Below are 24,172 nucleotides of genomic sequence, written 5' to 3'. Positions count from 1 at the left end.
CAGTACTACGCTTGGCTAATTTTTGTATTTTTAGTAGAAATGTAGTTTCACCATGTTAGTCAGGCTAGTCTAAAACTCAAAAAAGGCGAATTTTAAACTTCATTTAGGCCAGGCGTGGTGGCTCACGCTGGTAATCCCAGCATTTAGGGAGGCCGAGGCAGGCCAATAACTTGAGGTCAGGAGTTCAAGACCAGCCTGGCCAATGTGATGAAACCCTGTTTCTGCTGAAAATACAAAAACTGGCCAGGCAAGGTAGCACATGCCTGTAATCCCAGCTACTTGGGAGGCTCAGGCAGGAGAATGACTTGAACCCGGGAGGCAGAGGTTGCAGTGAGCCAAGATTGCGCCACTGCACTCCAGCCTGGGTGACAGAGCAAGACTCTGTCTTAAATAAATAAATAAATAATTTAAAGCTTCATTTAATAATCTAATGGTTAGCAAATATATATGTACATTTTGGAACTTTTGTAGATATTATAGTACAAATGATTGTGTTAATGTGTTAGGTCCAAAACTTTCCGTGTGAGAGATGAAAGATATAAATAGACAAAGGAGTGAAAGCCCTATAGTCTCTTATTTCCTGAAAAAGCTTAGATGCAGTGGCAACCTAGTAGCAATGAACAGTCACATGCCCAGATTATATAATGATCCCCTTAACCATGGTTTCCATTTTCAAGGTTTTAGTTACCTGTGGTCCAAAAATATTAAATGGAAAATTCCAGAAATAATCAATTCATAAGCTTTTAATTATGCAGTGTTCTGAGTAGCATGATAAAATCTTGAGCCGTCTCTCTCTGTCTCACCCAGGATATGAATCATCCCTTTGTCCAGTATATCCATGCCCTGTATGCTACTTGCCCATTAGTCATCTACATCATCTGCTCCTGACAGCCAACCATCGCCATTGTCATGGCTTCATGATCCAGGATCACCCAAAGCAAATTCTCCTTGTTTTGATGTATTGTCAGAAGGTCATTTGTAGTCTAATAGTAAGTTACAGTGCCTACATCATTCACCTCACTTCTAATCACATAGGCATTTTATCATCTTACATCATCACAAGAAGTATTGTACAGTAAGATATTTTGAGACAGAATATATTCACATAACTTATTACACTATATTTTTGTATTTGTTCTGTTTTATTAATTTTGCTAACATTTGCCTGTTCTAATTTATAAATTAAACTTTTTTTAGGCTAGTCAAGTAAAGGAATCAGGAGTGAGGAAGGAACAAAGAAATGTATAACTGGTTGTGATCAAATTAGTTGTAAACATCACTGCAGTTGAACCAGCTTATAAGTTATCACATGTATATGTAGGAAAAACTTAGTATACATAGAATTCAGTACTGTCGTGGTATCTGGCATCCACTACAAGTCTTGGAATGTATCCCCATGGATAAGAGGGTACTACTGTACCATTTTTAAATAACTTCTTCCAGGTCTTGGACAGAAAATGTACCTGAAAGCAAGAAAGTTATCAAAGACTGCTGGGGTCATATCAAAAGTCAACTTCCTCTGGGAACTCCTTCCTCTGGCCAAATATGGAAATATTTAAACATCCAAAAGAAAAATGACTGCGACTGATTGAAACAAACTGATTGTATAAAATCCATGAATTCATAGTGATATGAAAAAGAAAATGAAAGCTAATTGATTTATTAAACAAAAAGTCACTCGTCATCATTAGAAGCAGCTGGCTGCTATAATGAAGGACCACTGACTGGGTGGCTTAAACAACAGAAATTTATTTTCTCACAATTCTGGAGGCTGGAAATTTGAGATCAAGGCATTGACAGGGTTGCTTTCTTCTGAGGCCTCTGTCCTTGACTTGTAGATTGCTATCTTCTCTTATGTCTTCATATGGTCTTCCCTCTGTACCATCTGTATCCAAATTTCCTCTTCCTATAAAGATAGCATTTGTATTGGATTACAGCCCACCCTGATGACCTCATTTTAACTTATTTACCTCTTTAAAGACCTGTCTATAAAAACAGGAATGGAGAGTTAGGACTTCAACACGTGAATTTTAGGAGTCATAATGTAGTAAGGACAGGTGCCAAGTGCATACTTTGAAAATTCAAAATTAAAGGAGAAGAAAAAAGAATTTATCCTGCCTCTCCTATAGAAACTGTGTTTTTAAGTCACTGAATAGCCCTAATTGACAAGAGAAGGGCCGAGTGTGATGGCTCACAGCTGTCATCCCAGCGCTTTGGTAGGCCAAGGTGGGCGGATCACCTGAGGTCAGGAATTCGAGATCAGCCTGGCCAACATGGCGAAACCCTGTCTCTACTAAAAATACAAAAATTAGCTGGCTGTGGTGGTGGGTACCTGTAGTCTCAGCCACTCAGGGGGTGGGGTGAGGAGGGGGCGGTGGCTGAGGCAGGAGAATTGCTTGAACCCGGGAGTTGGAGGTTGCAGTGAGCCAAGATTGCACCATTGCACTCCAGCCTGGGCAACAAAATGAGACTTTGTCTCAAAAAAAAAAAAAGAGGGAGAAATCACTGTTTTTCTAAATTCAAAGAGACTTAAGAATCATGACAACAAAATGGAATATGTTGGCCTTGTTTGAATCCTGATTTTAACAAACCAATGGTAAAAAGTGTTTTTCAGATAATCAAGATGATTATCAGATGATATTAAGGAAGTACTGTTAACTTTTAGGTGTGAACATACATAAAAAACAAAGTCCTTAGTTTTTGGATATACATCAAAGTATTTCAGGGTAAAATGATAGAGAAATAGCAAAAATTTGCTTTTAAAGGCCAGGTGAGGTGGCTCATAAATGTAATTCCAGTACTTTTGGAGGCCAAGGCAGGAAGATTGCTTGACCTCAGGAGTTCAAGACCAGCCTGGGCAACATGGTCTCTACAAAAGAAAAAAAATTAGCTGGGCGTGATGGCACACCACTGTAGTCCCAGCTACTCAGGAGGCTGAGGTGGAAGGATTACTTGATCCCAGGAGTTCAAGACCATCTTGGAAAATATAGTGAGACCCAATCTCAACAAAAAGTTAAAAATCATCTGAACATCGTGGCTCACACCTGTAGTCTCGGCTATTGGGGATACTGAGAAAGGAGAATCACTTGAGCCTCGGAGCTTAAGGCTGCAGTGAACTATGATCTGGCCACTACACTACACTGTATGTAGCCTGAGAGGCAGACCAAGACTCTGTCTCAAAAAAGAAATAAGGAAAGGAAAGAAGGAAGGAAAAGAAGGAAAGAAGGGAGAGAAATTTGCTAAAAGTAAATTCTAAAAGAAACTACAGAAGATAAGGAAAGGATAAATGGCCACATGTTAATAGTGGATTTTTTATTTATTTTTTTGTTTGAGACAGAGTTTCACTCTATGGCTTGGGGCTGGAGTGCAGTGACAAAATCTGAGCTCCTGCTGCAACCTCTGCCTCCCAGGTTCAGGTAATTTTTCTGCCTCAGCCACCTGAGTAGCTGGAATTATAGGTACCCACCACCACGCCCAGCTAATTTTTGTACTTTTAGTAGAATTGGGGTTTTACCATTTTGGCCAGACTGGTCTGGAACTCCTGACCTTAAAGTGCTCTGCCCACCTTGGCCTCCCAAAGTGCTGAGATTACAAGCATAAGCTACTGTACCCCATGATAACTGTTGAAACTGCTAGACTAGTAGTTCCCAAAATGAGGTCTCCCAACCAGCTGTATTGGCCTACTTTGGAAACTTGTTGAAAATGCTAATTCTTGGACCTACCCCAGATCCACTGGATCAGAAACTCTGAGGGTAGGGCCCAGCAATCTACCTGTTAAACCTAGTAGGTGATTCTGATAAAAATTTGAGAACCCCTGTATGCTAGACAAAGAGCTTTAACATTTTTTAAGGGTGTGAAATATTTTTAGTGTCTTTGAAAACCCAATATTTAAAAAGCTTTTTTTAAAAAAAAAAAAAAAAAAAAAACTATTTGTGGTACGTGTGTGGTACGTGTGATGGCCTGAAGGACTATAAATTTTAACTTCCTCCAGCAGTTCATCATAGCAGCATAAATAACCCTAGGAAGTGAATTATATGGCATTCGAATGATCTCTCAATAAAACTGTTCAAAACAGAAAGTAAAATAGTGGTTTCTTTTATGGTTCTTCATGAAGATGTCTTTCTAAGCCTTCATTTTTTTTTCCCTATAAGTCAGAGAGGCTTTTCTTCATATTCTCCTTTAACAAGCATGTTGGCCAGACATGGTGGCTCATGCCTATCTCAGCACTTTGGGAGGATCGCTTAAGGCAAGGAGTTGAAAACCAGTCTGGGCAACAGAGTGAGACTCCATCTCTACAAAAGAAAATTTTTAATTAGCTGGGCATGGCTGGGCATGGTGGCTCATGCCTGTAATCCCAGCATTTTGGGAGGCTGAGGCAGGCAAATCACAAGGTCAAGAGATCAAGACCATCCTGGCCAACATGGTGAAACCCTATCTCTAATAAAATACAAAAATTAGCTGGGTGTGGTGGTGTGCACCTGTTGTCACAGCTACTCAGGAGGCTGAGGCAGGGGAATCGCTCAAACTCAGGAAGTGGAGGTTACAGTGAGCCGAGATCGTGCTACTGTACTCTAGCCTGGCGACAGAGCGAGACTTCATCTCAAAAAGAAAAAAAAATTAGCTGGGCACAGTGGCATATTTTGTAGTCCTAGCTACTCAGAAAGGCTGAGACAAGAGGATTGCTTGAGCCCAGGAGTTGAAGACTGCAGTGAGCTATGATCACACCACTGCACTCCAGCCTGGATGACAGAGTGAAACTGTCTCACAAAAAAAAGAAAGAAGAAAAGAAAAGAACATTTACTGAACCTAATATCCTGCCAGGTACTCTGATGAGGGCCAGGGCCAGGAGATGAAGATGGTTAACATGTTATTTCTTCCCTCAATGGTTCTAATGGTCTAATGGGGAAAGGAGATGAAGGAATCAATGTAATAAGTCAGGTCCATAGTGGAAGTGAGTAAAATGCAATACTGCACCAAGACTGAAAATCATCCTGGAGTGGGAAACGTTTGTGGTGAATTGTATAGACTGAGTATAGGTTAAATGAGATGGGAAGCAAGTGTCAGAGAAATGCAAGAGCACGGCTTATTCACAGAGTCCTCAATAAATAACTGCATATGACTAGGGCAAACCGTAGGGTGGATGGTAGCAGTGGACAAAGGCAAGATCCTAAATGTGATTATCTGCCAGCCTCTTCTCGCCACTGCTGTCTCTACCAATGCTTCTCTTAATGCACACAATTCAAGTGGACTAAAGTCTCTGCCAACTAGTAAAACAACCTTAAGAAGAGCCAGATTATGAAATTGTAAAAGTCTAGAGCAAGCAAATAAAAGGAACAAATCTGGCCTAACACCATTGCCCACGTTTATATGAAGCTCTCCTGGTAAAGAGAAGGCTTACGGTCGGGTGCGGTGGCTCATGCTTATAATCCCAGCACTTTGGGAGGCAGAGGAGTGTGGATCATGAGGTCAGGAGTTCCAAACAAGCCTGGCCAACATGGTGAAACCCCCTCTCTACTAAAAATACAAAAAAACAATTAGCCTGGCACCTGTAGTCCCAGCTACTTGATGGGGGCTGAGGCAGGAGAATCGCTTGAACCAGGGAGGTGGAGGTTGCAGTGAGCTGAGATTGTACCACTGCACTCCAGCCTGGGTGACACAGCGAGACTCTGTCCCCCACCCCCCCAAAAAAGAGGAGGCTTAGAGATTCCTTTTCCTTTGTGTAGAATTGTTAGATAAATAGAACTACTGAATCACTTGTGAATAAATTGAAATGAGCTATCTTGGGAAAGTATAGAAATGTCACTATTCTTATAGCCACAGATTCTACCTTAGATGTGAGGCTTTGAAGCAGATGTTTCATGCTGTTTGAAGATTTTTTTAACATTAGTCTTCTAATCCACATTATTTTTTTTTAAGTCAAAATCTCAGTAACATTGTGCCTATCAAATGCGCTTGTCTTCTATTGCATTTTATATCTGTGCCATAAATATTAACTTTAAAGAAAGTATGATGTATTGAACAGGTTTTGTCACATTGTTTGACAGCATTAAGCCAACCAAATAATCTCATAAGTAACAAGAAGAAAAGACTTTTTTATAGAAATATAATATAAATTTATTATCAAAATAAACAACAAACATCTGTTGTTTGAATAATACATTCTAAAAGAAGAAATTAAATTCAATACAAGTCTATCAGGACTAGGAGGCCAGAATTTGGTTATATCTAGAATTAACATTGTATATAAAATAAGGATTTGCTTGTACCTAATAATATAAACAGGTTCCTTGATTAGTATTCTTTAAAAACTGCAAGTCATTAAAAAAATAAAATTGCAAGTCATGTTTTTCTCCAGTTAAACTTGAAGTTTTCCTATTAATTATAAAGTATTGGTGAGCATCGTGGTACACTAGAAAGAACACAGGCATTGGAGCCAGGTGATCCAGATTTGAATTCTGGTATTACTACTGACTAGCTATGTCATTTTGATCAATTTACTTTTCTCAGCCTCGGTTTCCTGCTTCTACCACCATTTTCTTCACAAAGGTTTTCTGAAAATTAACAAAAACCGTGTGTACATTGATGAGCAGGCTACCTAGCACAAGATGAGAGCATCCTGCAGATATGACTTCCCTTACCCTACAACCTTCTATCAGCCGAAACTTAGTAGCTTAAAACAATAATTTAGGCTATCTTGCATTTCTGTGGATTGTCAAAGTCATTCTTCTGTTTCAGGTGGTATCAGGTTGGGCTCTGGGATCACAAGAATATCCAAAATGGTCTCGTTCATTTAGATTGGCATTTGGTGCTGGGCAGCGGGGATTATTGGTAAGGGCACCTCAGTTCTCTTCTGCATGTCCTCTCCATGTAGCTCAGTTCTCTCATAGTATGCTGGCTGAGTTCAAAGAGTGAGCATTTGAGGAGCAATAGGAAGTAGAAGCTGCCAATTCCCTTAAGGTCTGGGTCCAGAAGACCTAGAACATTATTTTGATTATATTCTTTTGGTCAAAGTCAGTGAGATTCAAGGAAAGGAAAGTGAGCACCATCTCTTGATGTAAAGAGTGGGAAATATATACAAGTAGGAGAAGTATTTGTTGAGGGATGAGAGGCAACCCTTGGAGACTAGCTATAGAGCCTACTCCCAGACCACAGCAATTCACATGTGCAGAATATACTCACCTCTCATACTGTTATGGCATCAGCACAAAGTCCAGGAACCATCTAAAGAAGGTACAGGAGCAGATAAATGCCTTCAGGTATATTATCTCAGGTGTAACACCTTGGCTGCAAAGGCATATGATTTAAAAAATATTAATACTATCTGCTGCCAGTCACAGTGGCTCATGCCTGTAATCCCAGGACTTTGGGAGGCCGAGGCAGGTGGGCGGCTTGAGCTCAGGAGTTTGAGACCTGCCTGAGCAACATAGTGAAACCCTGTCTCTAGCAAAACAAAAATACAAAAATTAGTCAGGCATAGTGGTGTGCACCTGTATCCTAGCCACTCAGGGGGCTGAGGCAGGAGGATTGCTTGAGCCCAGGAGGTTGAGGCTATGAGCCATGTTTGTGTCACTACACTCCAGCCTGGGTGACAAGGTGAGACCCTATTTCGAAGGAAAATTATTAAAAAAAAGAAGTTCTTGGATTTGATCTTTAGTGTTTAAATGTATGTAGAAATCTTTTCAAACAAAAATGAAGTATGATCTGATTAAAAGATGAGTTTGGCCCCATTTAAAAAAGCCTCAAGTCAGATAACTTAATAGCTTAGGAGTGATGAATGAGTATAACAAGGCAAAATAAACTAGCCATAGGGGCATTAAATTTCAGCAAATTCTTTATTTTATTATTATTATTATTTTTGTTTTTTTGAAACGGAGTTTCGCTCTTGTTACCCAAGCTAGAGTGCAAGGGCGCGATCTCGGCTTACCGCAAACTCCGCCTCCTGGGTTCAGGCAATTCTCCTGCCTCAGCCTCCTGAGTAGCTGGGATTACAGGCACGCGCCACCACGCCCAGCTAATTTTTTGTATTTTTAGTAGAGACGGGGTTTCACCATGTTGACCAGGATGGTCTCGATCTCTTGACCTTGTGATCCACCCACCTCGGCCTCCCAAAGTGCTGGGATTACAGGCTTGAGCCACCGCGCCTGGCCTATTTTTAATAGTAAATCCTATATGTAGAATAGACCTTACTTTAATCTCTAGTAGCCTTATGCACTTTGTTTTTTTAATGAGATATAATTCACATAGCATAAAGTTTACCTTTTTAAGGTGTACGACTCAGTGTGTTTTTTTAGTATGTTCATAAAGTGTATAATCATTACCACTATCTAATTCCAGAACATTTTCAACATCCCCTGAAAGAAATCCTCTACCCATTAGCTGTTGTTTCTCATTTCCCTGACCCTTGCACCTGGAAACCACTAATCCACCTTTTGTATCTATGGATTTGAGACAGAATATTTTATATAAGTATACACTAAATATTTTAAATAAGTGGAACCATACAGGCCAGGTGCCGTAGCTCACGCCTGTAATCCCAGCACTTTGGGAGTCTGAGGTAGGTGTATCACTTGAGGTCAGGAGTTCGAGACCAGCCTGGCCAACATGGTGAAACCCTGTCTTCACTAAAAATACAAAAATTTGCCAATGTAGTGGTGCATGCCTGTCATCCCAGCTACCCTGGAGGCTGAGGCAGGAGAATGGCTTGAACCTGGGAGGTAGAGGTCACAGTGAGCTGAGATCACACCACTGCACTCCAGCCTGGGCAACAGAGTGAGACTCTGTCTCAAAACAAAAACAAAATCAAAAGAATCCTATAATGTATGGCTTTTTGTATCTGGTTTCCATCACTTAGTATATTAGTCAGTGTTCTTCAGAAAATGGAACCAATAGGATGGATGGATATAGATAAATAGATTAGATAGATGAACAGATAGATAGATAATAGGCTGATTGATAGGTGGAAGATTCACACCATAGGCATCAAATGAAGAAAAAAAGATCAATAGATGGAAGAGATTTATTATAAGGCATTGGCTTATGCAGTTATGGAGACTGAGAAGTCCTACGATCTGACCTCTGCAATCTGGAGACCCAGAGATGGTATAAATCCAGTTGAGGGCAGAAGACTGATGTCCCAGCTTAAGTATTCAGGCAGAGAGAAGGAATTTCCCCTTCCTCTACCTTTTTGTTCTATTTAGGGCCACACCGCATTGGCTGATGCTCACCCACACTGAGGAGGTCAGTCTTTTTTACTCAGTCTCCCAATTTAAATGCCAGTCTCATCCAGCAACACCTTCACAGACACAAACTGAAATAATGTTTAATCTGCACACCCTATGTCCTGGTCAAGTTGACCTATAATAAAATTAACCATCATACAGCACGTTTTCAAGACTCATCCATGTTTTAACATGTATCAATACTTCTTTTTATTGCCAAATGATTTTCAGTTAAGTGGATATACCACCCTTTGTGTATTCATTCATCAGTTGATAGACAATTGGATTGTTTTCACTTTTTGGCTATTATGAATAATGCTATAAACATTAATTTATGGGTTTTATTTACTTTAAGGATTCCTACAGAATTTCTTAAAGTTAATATTTGTTTCCGTTTTTAGTTTTTTTCTTTCTTTCTTTCTGCTTTTACTTTAAGATCTTAGACAATATTTTAGAAAAGAAAGCTGTCTAAAGGAAAACTGATTTCTGGAGGGAGAAATTAGGGTTATAATGAATACTTAGATGAAGTGTAGAGTGTGAAGTTAGAAATTACAGGTCCACTCTACTAGTCAAACTCATAACCACAGGAGGATGACAGGAACATAAAAGAGAATTCAAGCTGTTTTTCAGAAGTAGAGGGGATTTATATAACAAAACTTAAATAAAAGTTGTGTTGTTCAAGATTTATAGAAAGTGTAAACCAAATAAAATTGCCATGTTATGAAGATTACCTTTGTAATTTAAATTTTTCTGTGGCTCCTCATAGTCTTCAGAATAAAGTCCAAACTCCTTAGCCTGGTAGGTAAGACCCTTAATCCTATGAGCTGCATCCACCTGTCCAGCCCCATCTCTCTTCACTCTTCCAGGAGCACATTATGTTTCTGCCATAGCAAACATTCAGTGATCATCATGTACTTTCACGTCTTCATGCTCCTGCCTACAGTGCTCTGTTATGGACTGTATTAGGTTGAATAGTGTTCAAAATTCATATGTTGAGATCCTAGTCCCCAAACCCCATACCTTGGAATATGACTATATTTAGAGACAGGGTAAAGAAGTAATTAAGGTAAAATGAGGTCATACGCGTTGTTCGAGCCAATATGACTGGTGTCCTTATAAGAAGAGGAGATTGGCTGGGCACAGTGGCTCATGCCTGTAATCCCAGCAGGCTGAGAGGCAGGCGGATCACCTAAGATCAGGAGTTTGAGACCAGCCTGGCTAAAATGGTGAAACCCTGTCTCTATGAAAAAAAGAAAAACATATATATATATATATATATATACACACACACTCACACACACACAATTAGCTGGGCGTGGTGATGCACATCTATAATCCCAGCTACTCAGGAGGCTGAGTCATGAGAATCACTTGAAATCAGGAGGCAGAGGTTGCAGTGAGCCGAGATCATCCATTGCACTCCAGCCTATACAAACAGAGTGAAACTCCATCTCAGGGGGAAAAAAAAGGAGAGGAGATTAGGACACAGACCAAAAAAGGATGACCATGTGAAAACAGAAGGAGAAGCTGGCTATCTACAGGCCAAGGACACAGGCCTCAGAAGAAACCAACCCTGCTGTCACCTTGATCTTGGACTCCTAACTTCCAAAACTGTAAGGAAATGAATTTAGATTGTTTAAGCTACCCAGTCTGAGGCAGTTTGTTATTGCACCTCTAGCAAACAAATATATTCCTGTGTACTCCTCCAGAATCTTTTAAATACCCAGTACATAGGCCACCTACTCCTTCCTTCAAACTTTGTAAAGGGCCTGCTAACACACGGCCCTCCTATCTAGAGCTGCATTCCTCTGGGGATCCTGCACGACCAATAGGCAGCATTACATTATCCCTATCATCTGTCATCAGTGTTCTGTATGCCTCAGTTACTTTTTAACACAGAAGCAGCTAAAGGCAGTATGTGTATTACTGCTGTGATCAGACTTTTCCTCTGGACGCTGACTATCTAGGAGCATATATTTCTTTTTCTGATAGAGACACCAGTAGCCTTAGAAACTATCAAAATTTTAGCTCATGCCTGTAATCCCAGCACTTTGGGAGGCCGAGGGTGGTGGATCACTTGAGGTCAGGAGTTCGAAACCAGCTTGGCCAACATGGTAAAACCCCATTTCTACTAAAATACAAAAAAATTAGCCAGTCGTGATGGCAGGTGCCTGTAATCCCAGCTACTTGGGAGGCTGAGGCATGAGAGTCACTTAAGCCTGCGAGGCGAAGGTTGCAGTGAGCCAAGATCGCGCCACTGCACTCCAGCCTGGGCAACAAGAATGAGACTCTATCTCAAACAAACAAAAAAAGGAAACTACCAAAATTTCATTTACATCCATATGAAATTTTCTCTGAATCTTTCATTAGACCCACAACTTGATGTGTTCTGAAAATATATTATGTCATGCAAATATTCATTAAAGAAGTTTCTATTGACCTTGACTGAAGGTTAAGGTATAGTTAATAACATGTATGTTATTTACCGTGTATCATTAAGAACATGTTTATAATTCTTAACACTGAGCTTTTCAGATCTTACTTGTAAGCCTTTACACCTCCTGAGAGCATTGTTGAGCCTAGAGATTAAGGACTTGGGGGAATTTTACATAAGGAAACAGGTAGTTATAGAGTGTTGCTTTTATAAAGATACCCCAAAATAAAGAGTTACAACCTTTGCTGGACCAGCTGGAGTTCTTACAAGATTGCAAAAGGCATCTTCCTTTAAAGATAGCACTTTCTGCAGTAACGATGGAGACAGAATCTGGCTGCGTGCTATCTGAGGTCAGAGGAGTAAAGAGAAAGGAGCGATGACATGTGTCTGTAGCCTCACTCATTAGAGCCGGAAAGAGCATCCTAGGCAGACATACAACAAAAGAGACTACAGGAAGATCATCTCTCGCATGATGAAGGCATTGGGAGAACCGTTTGCTTGCTATACAGTTTGAGGTCGAAATCATCTCACTAAGGCTTTGCTTCAAGCACTTTTCAGGATGATTGTATGGCTATCCAGCTTTCTTGTGACTCAATTCTTACATTTTAAAGGAAATAAAGAATTTGGTACACACTTCAGCTGTAGAATTTAAAGGCAGAAATTCCATTTTGCAGGTAGAAGATAACACCTCCAAAAAATCTAGTCTTTAAAAACAAACAAACAAAAGACAGTTCCAGGAATTATGGAGGAAGAGTTGCCACAGAAAATAATACACGGGAGAATATATAGCGTCATTTTCATTGCTGTAAAATACTCTGGAGTAGTAAAGGAAGACAGTCCCATTTCTTGGCCTGTGCCTTCCTCACTTATTGCTTGAGTCACCATCCTCTTCAGTTTCCAGCAAAAACTTCCTTGCTTATTGTACAAATCGCTGTCCTACCCAGTTTCTAGCAAAGTATTAGTCTAAATCCAGTCTGGATTTTGTACCAACTTTGTTACCTTGTCTCTTTCTGACTTTGCATTATTCCTCTTCCAACCTAGATAAATTGCAGTATCTTATTAGTATGGAGGAGGAGAGTGACTTAAGCAATTGGAAAAGTCATGGTCCAAGTAGTGGGACAACTGCCCTTTGTTCTCCAGGGCTTTTTTACAGCAATGGAAGTGAGATTAGGGGCAATGCTGCTTCTTCCTTTGTGGTAACCAGTGTCAAATTTCTCTCTTTCATGTCCTTTTTTCCTCTCACTTACAAGCTGAGATTGTACCACTGCACTCCAGCCTGGGTGGCAGAATGAGACCCTGTCTCAAAAAAATAAATAAAAACAAAGTTTAAATTTTTAGGTGTGAAGAAAGAAGGATATCTGAGGGAAAGTAACCAAACCGCAGGAGTCCCCACCAATCCTTATGTGGTCATATGTTCTGTACATTTCCATTCATTGGTAACTTTATGTTGTATCTGTGGAAAACACCCTGGACTCAGAATCTGGATTTAAAGTTTAAATTTAGTCTGGGCACGGTGGATCACACCTGTAATCGCAGCACTTTGGGAAGCCGAGATGGGCAGATCACCTGAGATCAGGAGTTTGAAACCAGCCTGGCCAACATAGTGAAACCCCATTGGTGTGCCAGGTGTGGTGGCACATGCCTGTAATTCCAGCTACTTGGGAGGCTGATGTAGGAGAATGGCTTGAACCTGGGGGGCAGAGGTTCCAGTGAGCCAAGATCGCGCCACTGTACTCCAGCCTGGACAACGGAATATGAGATTCCGTCTCAAAAAAAAAAAAAAGGTTTAAATGTATTGACCTCCACTCTTCCATCCTCCTAACTATCCCAGTTGCTGCCCTTCTGTGCATTGCACGGTCTCATAGGCAGTAATTCATTTTGTCATTGTGACCTTCAAACAAAGTGGTGTATTGAAAGCTCTCTGTAAAATCTCACTTGTCATACAAATATTAGGCCATGTGCAGTAGCTCACACCTGTAATCCCAGAGCTTTGGAAGGCAGAGGACAGCAGATCACTTGAGCCCAGGAGCTTGAACCCAGCCCTGGTAACTTAGTGAGACCTTGTCTCTGCAAAAAATGCAAGAATTAGCCAGACACGGGAAGCTGAGGCAGGAGTTTGAGGTTACAGTGAGCTGTGATTGCTCCATTGCACTCCAGTCTTCATCTGAAAGAGCAAGACCCTGTCTCAAGAAAACTAGCATTAGTAGTCATTTTTATTGTTATTGTTCTAACATGTCAGATACACTGGAAACAGTGCCTTATAATTCATTTGTTTCTTCAAACATTCATTTATTCATCAACAAATTGTTGACCTTAGAGATACCGAGGTAAATAAATATGTTTTATAATAATAGCTACCATTTCTTCACTTTTACTTTGTATAAAAAAAAACCTGTATAAATCCTTTACATAATTTACTTCATTTAATTCTCACCAAAACTCCACAGATAGGTATTATTCCACTGATAGGTATTATTCCTGTTTGCATATAAGGAACCTGTGGCTCCCATATAGCCCAAGATCTCATAACTTTTAAATGGCAGAAATGGTTCTCAACCAGTCCTTTTTAAAAAATCGTGGTAATATATACATAACATAAAATTTACCATTTTAGCCATTTGTTTTTTTTTTTTTTCTTTTTGAGTTGGAATCTTCCTCTGTTGCCTAGGCTGGAGTGTAATGACACAATCTCGGCTCACTGTAACCTCTGCCTCCTGGATTCAAGCAATTCTCCTGCCTCAGCCTTCCGAGTAGCTGTGATTACAGGCACCTGCCACCATGCCTGGCTAATTTTTGTATTTTTAGTAGAGACAGGGTTTCACTGTATTGGCCAGGCTTGTCTCTTGGCCAGGCTGGTCTTGAACTCCTGACCTCATGATCTGCCCGCCTCAGCCTTCCAAAGTGCTGGGATTACAGGCATGAGCCACCATGTCTGGCCACCACTTAAGCCATTTGTAAGTGTACAATGTAGTGGCATTATATACATTCACAATGTGCAACCATCACCACTGTCCATCTTCAGAACTTTTCCATGACCCCAAATTGAAACTACACATATTAACCAATAACTCCCCATTTTCCCTTTCCCCCATCTCCTGGTAAAAACTATCCTACTTGCTGTCTGCTTTCTGTCACTATGTACTTGACTATTTTGTGTATCTCAATTAAGTACAATCATACAATACATGTCTTTTTGTGTCTGGCTTATTTCACTTAGCATAATGTTTCAAGGTTCATCTGTGTTGTAGCATCAGAATTTCATTCTTTTTTAGGGCTGAATAATATGTCATTGAATGTATATACCATATTTTGTTTATCTGTTTATCCCTTGATGGACATTTAGCCCAGGTCTTTTGAATGACAAACCTCTTAGCCATTAAACCAAGCCTAATTGTTATTCTAATTACTGTTATGCTGACAGAATAGATTAAAGCTAAACTGATGCCCTCAGAATTTTACTCTGAGTGATTCTGGGAATCATTTAATTTTCTTAGCATGGTTGGACATTAAGTTTAATAGGGGCCAAGCGTGGTGGCGTGCTCCCATAGTCCTAGCTATTCAGGAGGCTGAGGCAAGAGGGTCACTTTGTCTGCAGTGAGCTATGATTGCAACACTGCAACCTGAGCGACAGACCAAGACTTCATCTCTAATAAATCGATAAAAGAATAAACCAGGATTTTCAGGCTAATATTATAATGCAAACTCAGATTATCAAAAGCAGTAGGAAAAAATATCTGGCTGAATTGTATCATTCTAAAATCAGAGTTCATTTTGGAGAATTACTTTTCTTATTTCAAAGTTAAAATCTATTTGCGTATTGGCAATTGGTTCTGATCACGAATTCTAATTGTATACAATAAGAAAATGTTTCATGTTAAAAAAAAAAATCTAATGGTAACATCTGAATTTAGCCTAGTAATTTAGCCTTGGTAAGCCTAACTTACCAAGGGGTGATCTTGACCAAATTCTTTATGGATAAAATTCCTTATCATCCACAGGAAATCCTAACCCGGATGACATTCCAATTATGATTTGGAAGACTTCTGACAAAGTCATCTGGTAATTACATGTTTGATCTTCAGAAATTGGATATTTATTTTATTTATATATTTATTTATTGAGATCAAGTCTCACTCTGTCACCATGGCTGGAGTGCAGTGGCTCCATTTGGGCTCACTGTAACCTCCACCTCCTGGGTTCAAGCAATTCTCCTGCCTCAGCCTCCAGAATAGCTGGGACTACAGGCGTGCACTACCATGCCCAGCTGATTTTTTTGTAATTTTAGTAGAGATGGGGTTTCACCATGTTGGCCAGGCTGGTCTCAAACTCCTGACCTCAGGTGATCTGCCCACCTTGGCCTCCCAAAGTGCTGGGATTACAAGCGTTCACTACCGTGCCTGGCGGATATTTATGTTTTTGAAACAGCTATATTGAGGTATAAATGACATACAATGAACTATTTTTAAAATGTGCAACTTTATAAATATACACACATTCATTGTTTTGCATGTAGCTATATGAATTCCAGCACCATTTGTTGGAAGGATTATCTTGAATTTCCTTTATATCTTTGTCAAAAAATCTCTTGTCCATACAGTGTGGGCCTATATCTGAACTCTTTTCTATTTTGTTTGTCTGTATTTGTGCCAATATACCTGAATGTATACCTTAAAGTACACTCAAGTAATTGTCTTGGTTACTGAAGCTTTATAAAGCCTTGAAATCAGATAGTGTAAGTCTTTTTTTGTTCTTTTTTGGTTGTTTTGGCTATTCTAGATCTTTTGCATTTTCAAGCAAATTTCAGTATCAGTTTGTCAATTTCTACAAAACAGCCTGCTGAGTTTTTTATTGTGATTGCATTGAATCTATAGATCAATATGGGGGGAACTGACATCTTAGCAATATTACATTTTCAACTCCATAGACAAAGTAACTAAACTAAAAGTAAATAAACTTTTCTTTATTTAGATCTTCTTTAATTTCTTTCAGCAGTGTTTATGTCATTTTTAGTGTACTTCTTTTGTGGGTCTTTAGACAAAAACTTATTTGCGATGCTATTATAAATTTTTTTTTCTTAAAAAGTCAGATTTTTAAATTGTATTGATTCATCTTTAACTATAGAATAGTTGAGTGTACAAGAATATGGCTGCGGCCAGGCACGGTGGCTCATGTCTGCAATCCCAGGACTTTGGGAGGCTGAGGCAGGTGGATCACTTGAGTTCAAGAGCTTGAGACCAGCCTGGCCAACATGGTGAAACCTCATCTCTACTAAAAATATGGAAATTAGGCAGGCATCGTGGTGCACGCCTTTAATCCTAGCTACTCAGAAGGCTGAGGTGGAAGAATCACTTGAACTTGGGAGGTTGAAATGAACTGAGATTGTGCCACTGCACTCCAGCCTGGGTGACAGAGTAAGTCTGCATCACACACACACACACACACACACACACTCACACACACACAGAAAAACAGAAAAATAAAAAAGAATATGGCTGTATGTTTTGGGTGTAGATGTGTTATATGTTTTAATGTCATGAATCTGTAAACGTTTCCATACTTCTGGTTCCGTTGTTTTGTTTTGTTTTTTTCAAGACAGAGTCTGGCTCTGCTGCCCAGGCTGGAGTGCAGTGGTGCAGTGGTGGCTCACTGAAACCTCTGCCTCCTAGGCTCAAGTGATCCTCCTCCCATCTGAGGCTTCTGCGTAGCTGGGGCTGCAGGAACACACTAACATACCTGGCTAATTGGGGTGTGTGTGTGTGTGTGTGTGTGTGTGTGTGTGTATTTTGTAGAGATGGGGTTTCACCATGTTGCCCAGGCTGGTCTTGAACTCCTGACCTCAAGCAATCCACCTGCCTTGGCCTCCCAAAGTGCTGGGATTATACACGATACCCAGCCTGGTTCTGTTTCCTAGTGCTAAGGAATGGAATAAGTGGTTTTGTTGGAAAGACTTCATCCAAATGACTAAGCATATCAGTCCTTATTTATGGTTATACCTTCCCAACTACAAAGAAAACTTACTTCTCTTTGCTGTCTCTCTCTCTCTCTCTCTCCCTCTCTGCCTTTTTTTTTTTTTTTTTTGAGACAGAGTCTTGCTCTGTCACCCAGGCTGGAGTACAGTGGCATGATCATAGCTCACAGCAGCTGACAACTTGTGAGCTCAAATTACCCACTTGGCTTATCCTCCAAAGTAGCTGGGACTACAGCCACATCACTATGCCTATCTGATTGTTTTATTTCTTGTAGATACAGGGTCTCCTTACGTTGCTTAGGCTGGTCTTGAATTCCTGGACTAAAACCATCCTCCCATCTTGGCCTCCCAGAGTTCTAGGATTATAGGTGTTTGCCACCACTGCACCTGGCCGTCTTTCTCTTTCTAAGAAACTCATGAACTATATATATCAGTGGGAATTTTGGAGCCAACTTCTATTTTTCTGTTGAATAAAAACATTTCTAGTTTCCTATCCCAATCCTGGATGATGCTTAAAAAATATTTTTTTTGAGTGAAGGAATCCTTAGCACATGTAGCGCAAAGGTTCTCTGGGAAGATGCTTTCTGAAGTTGAGGAGTCACGTTCTTTTATCAAAGCTCTGCCTGGGTTTTATAATTTCATGCGATTTAGTTGTACTCACTACTTGGTATTTCAATGAACCTTTAAAATGAGAGAAACTTGAAAATTTTTAAATGTCAATGGAAATGAGCCAGTAGAGAGGGATTAAAGTTAAGAAAAGGAAAAAGTGGTAACAGTTTAAGTTCTCTGAGAAAACAGAGGAGAATGGAATCCAGGGTGCAGATGGAAAGGTTGGCCTTACATGGGAGGGGAGTGAAGTTGAAGGAAGGTAGGCTATAGATGCAGTGTAAGCTGTGGGTGTGTTGCCAAGACATTGAGAGACCCAGACTAAAGGTGCTTCCTTTCTCTGAGAATGAGAAATGCGGTGTTAAGGCAGGAGAACAGGAAGGTTCTATAGGGAGAGTCCAGTAGAGAAAAATAGCATCATATTCCAGAATATCTATTAATGAGAGGTTTATGTTTAGACTACAAAATTATTCTGTTTTCTTCTCCCCACCACTATCCCAAACATTTGCCGAGATGTTGGCCAGAGCTACAGTCATATGAAGGTTGCCTGGAGCTAGAGGACTGCTCATTCACATGGTTCTTGAAAGAAGGCTTCACTTACTCCTGTGGGCTGTCAGTGGGAGGCTTCAGGTCCTCACCCGGGGGGCCTCTCCATAGGACTGCTTGAGTGTCCTCATGAGATGGCAACTGCTTTCCCCAGAGTCAGTGTTTCAAGAGAGAGCAAGGATGAAGTCACACGGTGAGTTTTATAACCCAGTCTCTAAAGGCAGGACCCATCATTTTCATCATATGCTATTGGTCATTAAGTCCAACCAACTATCAAGGAGAGGGGAATTAAATGCTACCTCCTGAAGGGAAGAGTTCCAAAGAATCTGTGAAGATATTTTAAAATCACCTGATGGTAGTGCAGAGAGCAAAACTTCATAAAAGGACTTCTTAGTGGCTGGGCGCAGTGGCTCAAGCCTGTAATCTCAGCACTTTGGGAGGCCGAGGTGGTGGATCACCTGAGGTTAGGAGTTCGAGACCAGCCTGGCCAACATGGTGAAACCTCATCTCTACTAAAAATACAAAAATTATCCAGGCATGGTGGTGGGTGCCTGTAATCCCAGCTACTTGGGAGTCTGAGACAGGACAATCACTTGAACCCTGGAGGCAGAGGTTGCAGTGCACCAAGACTGTGTCACTGCACTCCAGCCTGAGAAACGAAGAACAAAACTCCATCTCAAAAAAAAAAAATATTCTCAGATATGCGCATAATTCCCCACTCATCTCTTTTGGGGAAGATGATGAAGAAACTGGCCTTACGGGGCTGTTTTGTGCCAGACATGACTTGCTTTTCTAATTGTCAATGGGAAGTAATCCTCACTATACTCTTCCTTCCCCTCCAGGCAGCCTGTGGCTCAGCTAGTGGTTAAAATAGCTCAACAACCTGCAATCATAAATGTTGTAGAGATGTAGAAAGAGAAAAAGCTTGAAGTGGGTGTTATTTTCTCCCTCTGTGGTATACATAGCAATGGAAATACCAGGTGGAATTGCCACAAGACATTGCTGCATGGCTTCAGGACCTGTCCAACCAAAGGCCAGCTCTCCATAGCCAATGGGCATATGAACATTTGCATTTTGATAAAAAACACCTTCATTTTATAAAACTTTGGACCGTAGCATCCCTTTAAGTAGCCGGGACTATTAGCACATTTAAACTATTTATTTTAAAATATGATTTACAGGGATACAAGAGAGATACATCGGCAGAACTCTAGGAACCTATCAAAGTTATACCTAAAGCATCTACTTTACAACCAGCAAGTAGTTTAGGTAGTGAAAGCATTGGGCTGATTCCAGGGCTGCCTCAGCTGACAATCTGAAGGGAAATTGAGTGCAGTACAAGATGGAATCAAATTCTGATCTTTCTTCGAATGCCTGTTGTCTGTTTTATCAAAGACATTCGATATTGACAGTGCAGGCTATTGAGTCTCAATAAAATCTGTTATTCACTTTCTTCTACCTCATCTGCAGACTGTTGACATTTTCTTTTATTTCAGCACTGATGTTTTTCTTTTGCATGGGAGATTTTAGCACTGATGTTGTAATTGCTTATCACACAGCTGGCCCTGTTACGATGTTCTCGTGAATGTCCCTGCATTTTCCTGATGGTCCTGTGATCCAACCTACCACCCATTTAAAAACAAAACATTTCATGTGCCATTTTATGCAGTGGCTCTTTTGGAGTTCCATTTCAGCTTCATTAATATTGATGCTGTCTGTCTCCTTGCTTATTTCCAAAGATTCTTTTAAATTAATCTTCAGAATTTGCTGTGATTTGTTGCTGTTTTGTGCGTCAGCCCCAGTGCAGCTTGTCTCTCGTTAATTTTGTTTTTCTTTATTTTTATGCGTCTGCTATGACTGTTCTCCTACTTGTGCTACTGATGTGTGTCAGATCCTTTATGGAATCCCAGTTTCGTCTCTGCCTTTCACGGTGATTTTCCATCATTAGGGACCTCTTGAATAAAAATGTAGCCCTTGTTTCTGACAGAGTCCATGTTCCTTTTCTTTTCTTTCTGTGTGATTTTCCATCATTATAGTTCTTAAATTTCTTGAATAGTGATATATACATGAACAAATGGACAGAGCAGTAATGGCTTCATCAGTGTTTTCTAAAATGTATCTTTAGGTTTGAGAGCACACAGTGCCACATCAAAATCTACTATGTATGTAAAAGAATTTTTAAGATAGATTTTTGTGGTCTATTGGTGACAATGCTATAGTGCATTAATAATTCCCATTCTTGTTTACAGCAAGAATGCCAGTTCCATGGCAGCCAGATTGGAGATTAGCATTAGGTCTGAAAGTCTTTGAGGAAAATATGTACAACACTATCTCTGCTTTGCTTTCTATAACATTTTCAAAGGGAGCCAATATTTCCTTAACAAAGAATGCTAAACTGGCAATTGCACTAATTTCAAAAATGAGGTAGAGGAAGTCAGACTTTCCTAATCTGAGATATTTTGTCTACTGGGTCAATTAATTTCATCGACCACTTCTGAGTAAAATAACTCCTTACTTTGAGTTACAAACAGACAACGGAATATATAATATGATAGAAGAACAGGATTTAGCTCTAACAACCATTATGGACTAAATCCAAGTCAATAAATGCTATAAAATAAAAGGGTAAATCTCAAGTATTGGCTGTCCAATCATTGCTGTAAAAATAAGAAGAGAAAGTAATACTAAAATAAGACCTGTAAAATATACTTTTCACCATTGGCCAAAAACTATGCTTGCTTCGTGTTCAAAATACCATTACCAAGTGAAGAATTCAGAGTCAGCTCCAGCAGTTTGCTCTTTGAAAGTACCCTATTTAAACTATGAAAACCTATCACCAGCAGAGTTATACAAAACTATGATGCTCAAGTGATTACAAAGTTAAGTGGAAAAGGTTTAGTGGTTTCCCTTAGATAATGTAACGTGGCCTTGAAACTAGAAACCAGACAATTCTGAATCTTAGGTATGTATGTATGTATGTATGTATGTATGTATGTTTATATCTATTTTATTTTTGAGACGGAGTCTCGTTGTTGTTGCCCAGGCTGGAGTACAATGGTGCGATCTCCGCTTACTGCAACCTCCCCGTGAACCACCACGTCTGGCCCATTTTTATTGTAAATACTGTATTTCATTAGAATTTTATTAGTTCATTTATCAATACTTTTCATATTTAGAATAGAAGCAAAAACACAAAAAATTAGCCAGATATGGTGGTGTGTGCCTGTAATCCCAACTGCTCAGGAGGCTGAGGCAAGAGAATCGTGTGAACCTGGGAGGCAGAGGTTGCAGCGAGCCGAGATTGCGCCACTGCTCTCCAGCCCAGGCAACAATGGGAGATGGGAGACTCCATCTCAAAAAAGAAAAAAAGGGAAGAAAAAGCAAAAATGCATAGAAAATAAATAGATATCCAAATGCAAAATAATGAAGTCGGATCCCTGTCTTACAAGACATAAAACAATTCAGGCACAGTGGCTCACGCCTGTTATCCTAGCTCTCTGGGAGGCCAAGGCGGGCGGATCATAAGGTCAGGAGTTCAAGACCAGCTTGGCCAATATGGTGAAACCCCGTCTCTACTAATAATACAAAAATTAGCCGGGTGCGGTGGCACGTGCCTGTAGTCTCAGCTACTCAGGAGGCTGAGGCAGGAGAATCACTTGAACCCAGGAGGGGGAGGTTGCAGTGAGCTGAGATTGGGCCACTGCACTCCAGCCTGGGTGACAGAGCAAGGCTCCATCTAAAAAAAAAGACATAAAAAAATTAATTCAAAATGGATCAAAGACCTAACTATAAGAGCTGACACTATAAAAGTCTTAGAAGGAAACATAAAAGTAAATCTTCATGACCTTGGATTAGGCAATGACTTCTTAGCTATGGCACATAAATTACAGGCAACAAGAAAAAGTAAATAAATTCGACCTCAACAAAATTAGAAACAATGTGTTTCAAAGGACATCATCAAGAAATTGAAAAGACAACCCACAAAATAGAAGAAAGTATTTACAAATCATATATGCAGTAAAGGTCTAGTATTTAGAATATATAAAGAACTCTGGATATTGAACTCGAGTTGGAAGAGGCGAGTCTGGTCTCAAAATGGAGGTAAAACTTTCAGCCTGGTCGCCGCCCCCCCTCCCCCCCTAGTCGGGGCGGGGCGGGCATGATCCAAAGGAAGCAGAGCAGTTGAGAAAACTGTTTATTGGTGGTCTGAGCTTTGCAACTGCAGATGATAGTTTAAGAGAACATTTTGAGAAATGGGGCACACTCACAGATTGTGTGGTAATGAGAGATCCCCAAACAAAACATTCCAGGGACTTTGGTTTTGTGACTTAGTCTTGTGTTGAAGAGGTGGATGAAGCAATGTGTGCTCCACTACACAAGGCTGATGAGCATGTAGTGGAACCAAAGAGAGCTGTTTCTAGAGAGGATTCTGTTTAGCCTGGTGCCCATCTAACAGTGAAGAAAATTTTTGTTGGTGGTATTAAAGAAGATACGGAAGAGTATAATTTGAGAGACTACTTTGAAAAGTATGGCAAGATTGAAATCATAGAAGTTATGGAAGACAGAGTGCTTTTTTAAGTTTTGATGATCATGATACAGTTGATAAAATTGTTGTTCAGAAATACCACACTATTAATGGGCATAATTGTGAAGTGAAAAAGGCCCTTTCTAAACAAGAGAGGCAGTCTGCTGCATCACAGAGAGGTGAGTAGTACCATACACATGTACACAAAAGATTTTAGTGGTGGCTGTAAGGTTCTTAAAATCTCCTTTGCCTATGTTAAAGGTCATGGAGGTGGATCTGGCAATTTTATGGGTCACGGAGGAAACTTTGGAGGTGATGAGGTAATTTTGGCCGTGGTGGAAACTTTGATGGAAGAGGAGGTTATGGTGGTGGAAGTAGTGGCAGCAGAGGTAGTTATGGAGGAGGTGATGGCGGATATAATGGATTTGGAGGTGATGGTGGCAACTATGGCGGTGGTTCTGGTTATAGTAGTAGAGGGGGCTATGGTGGTGGTGGACCAGGATATGGAAACCAAGGTGGTGGATATGGTGGCGGTGGTGGAGGATATGATGGTTACAATGAAAGAGGAAATTTTGGCAGTGGTAACTATAGTGGTGGTGGGAACTATAATGATTTTGGAAATTGTAGTGGACAACAGCCATCAAATTATGGACCCATGAAAGGGGGCAGTTTTGGTGGAAGAAGCTCGGGCAGTCTCTATTGTGCTTATGGATTTGGTGGTGGAAGTGGTAGATATGGTAGCAGAAGGTTCTGAAAACAGCAGACAAGGGCTACAGTTCTTAGCAGGAGAGAGAGCGAGGAGTTGTCAGGAAAGCTGCAGGTTACTTTGAGACAGTCGTCCCAAATGCATTAGAGGAACTGTAAAAATCTGCCAC

The 24,172-nt window shown here is 40.3% G+C and overlaps 1 protein-coding gene and 1 pseudogene across 2 annotated transcripts in view; both read left to right on the top strand.

Annotated features, from left to right (window-relative positions):
- The window catches only part of LOC144576636 (uncharacterized), a 78,092-nt gene that overhangs the window by 10,240 nt on the left and 43,680 nt on the right, over nucleotides 1–24,172 (top strand). The window lies entirely within an intron of this gene.
- Nucleotides 12,717–24,169, top strand: LOC100385820 (heterogeneous nuclear ribonucleoprotein A3-like; annotated as a pseudogene).

Source organism: Callithrix jacchus, chromosome 6 (assembly GCF_049354715.1).
Source record: "Callithrix jacchus isolate 240 chromosome 6, calJac240_pri, whole genome shotgun sequence".
Classification (NCBI taxonomy): domain Eukaryota; kingdom Metazoa; phylum Chordata; class Mammalia; order Primates; family Cebidae; genus Callithrix; species Callithrix jacchus.
The sequence above is the reverse complement of the archived record's forward strand: the minus strand, read 5'-3'. Positions and strand labels throughout refer to the sequence as shown.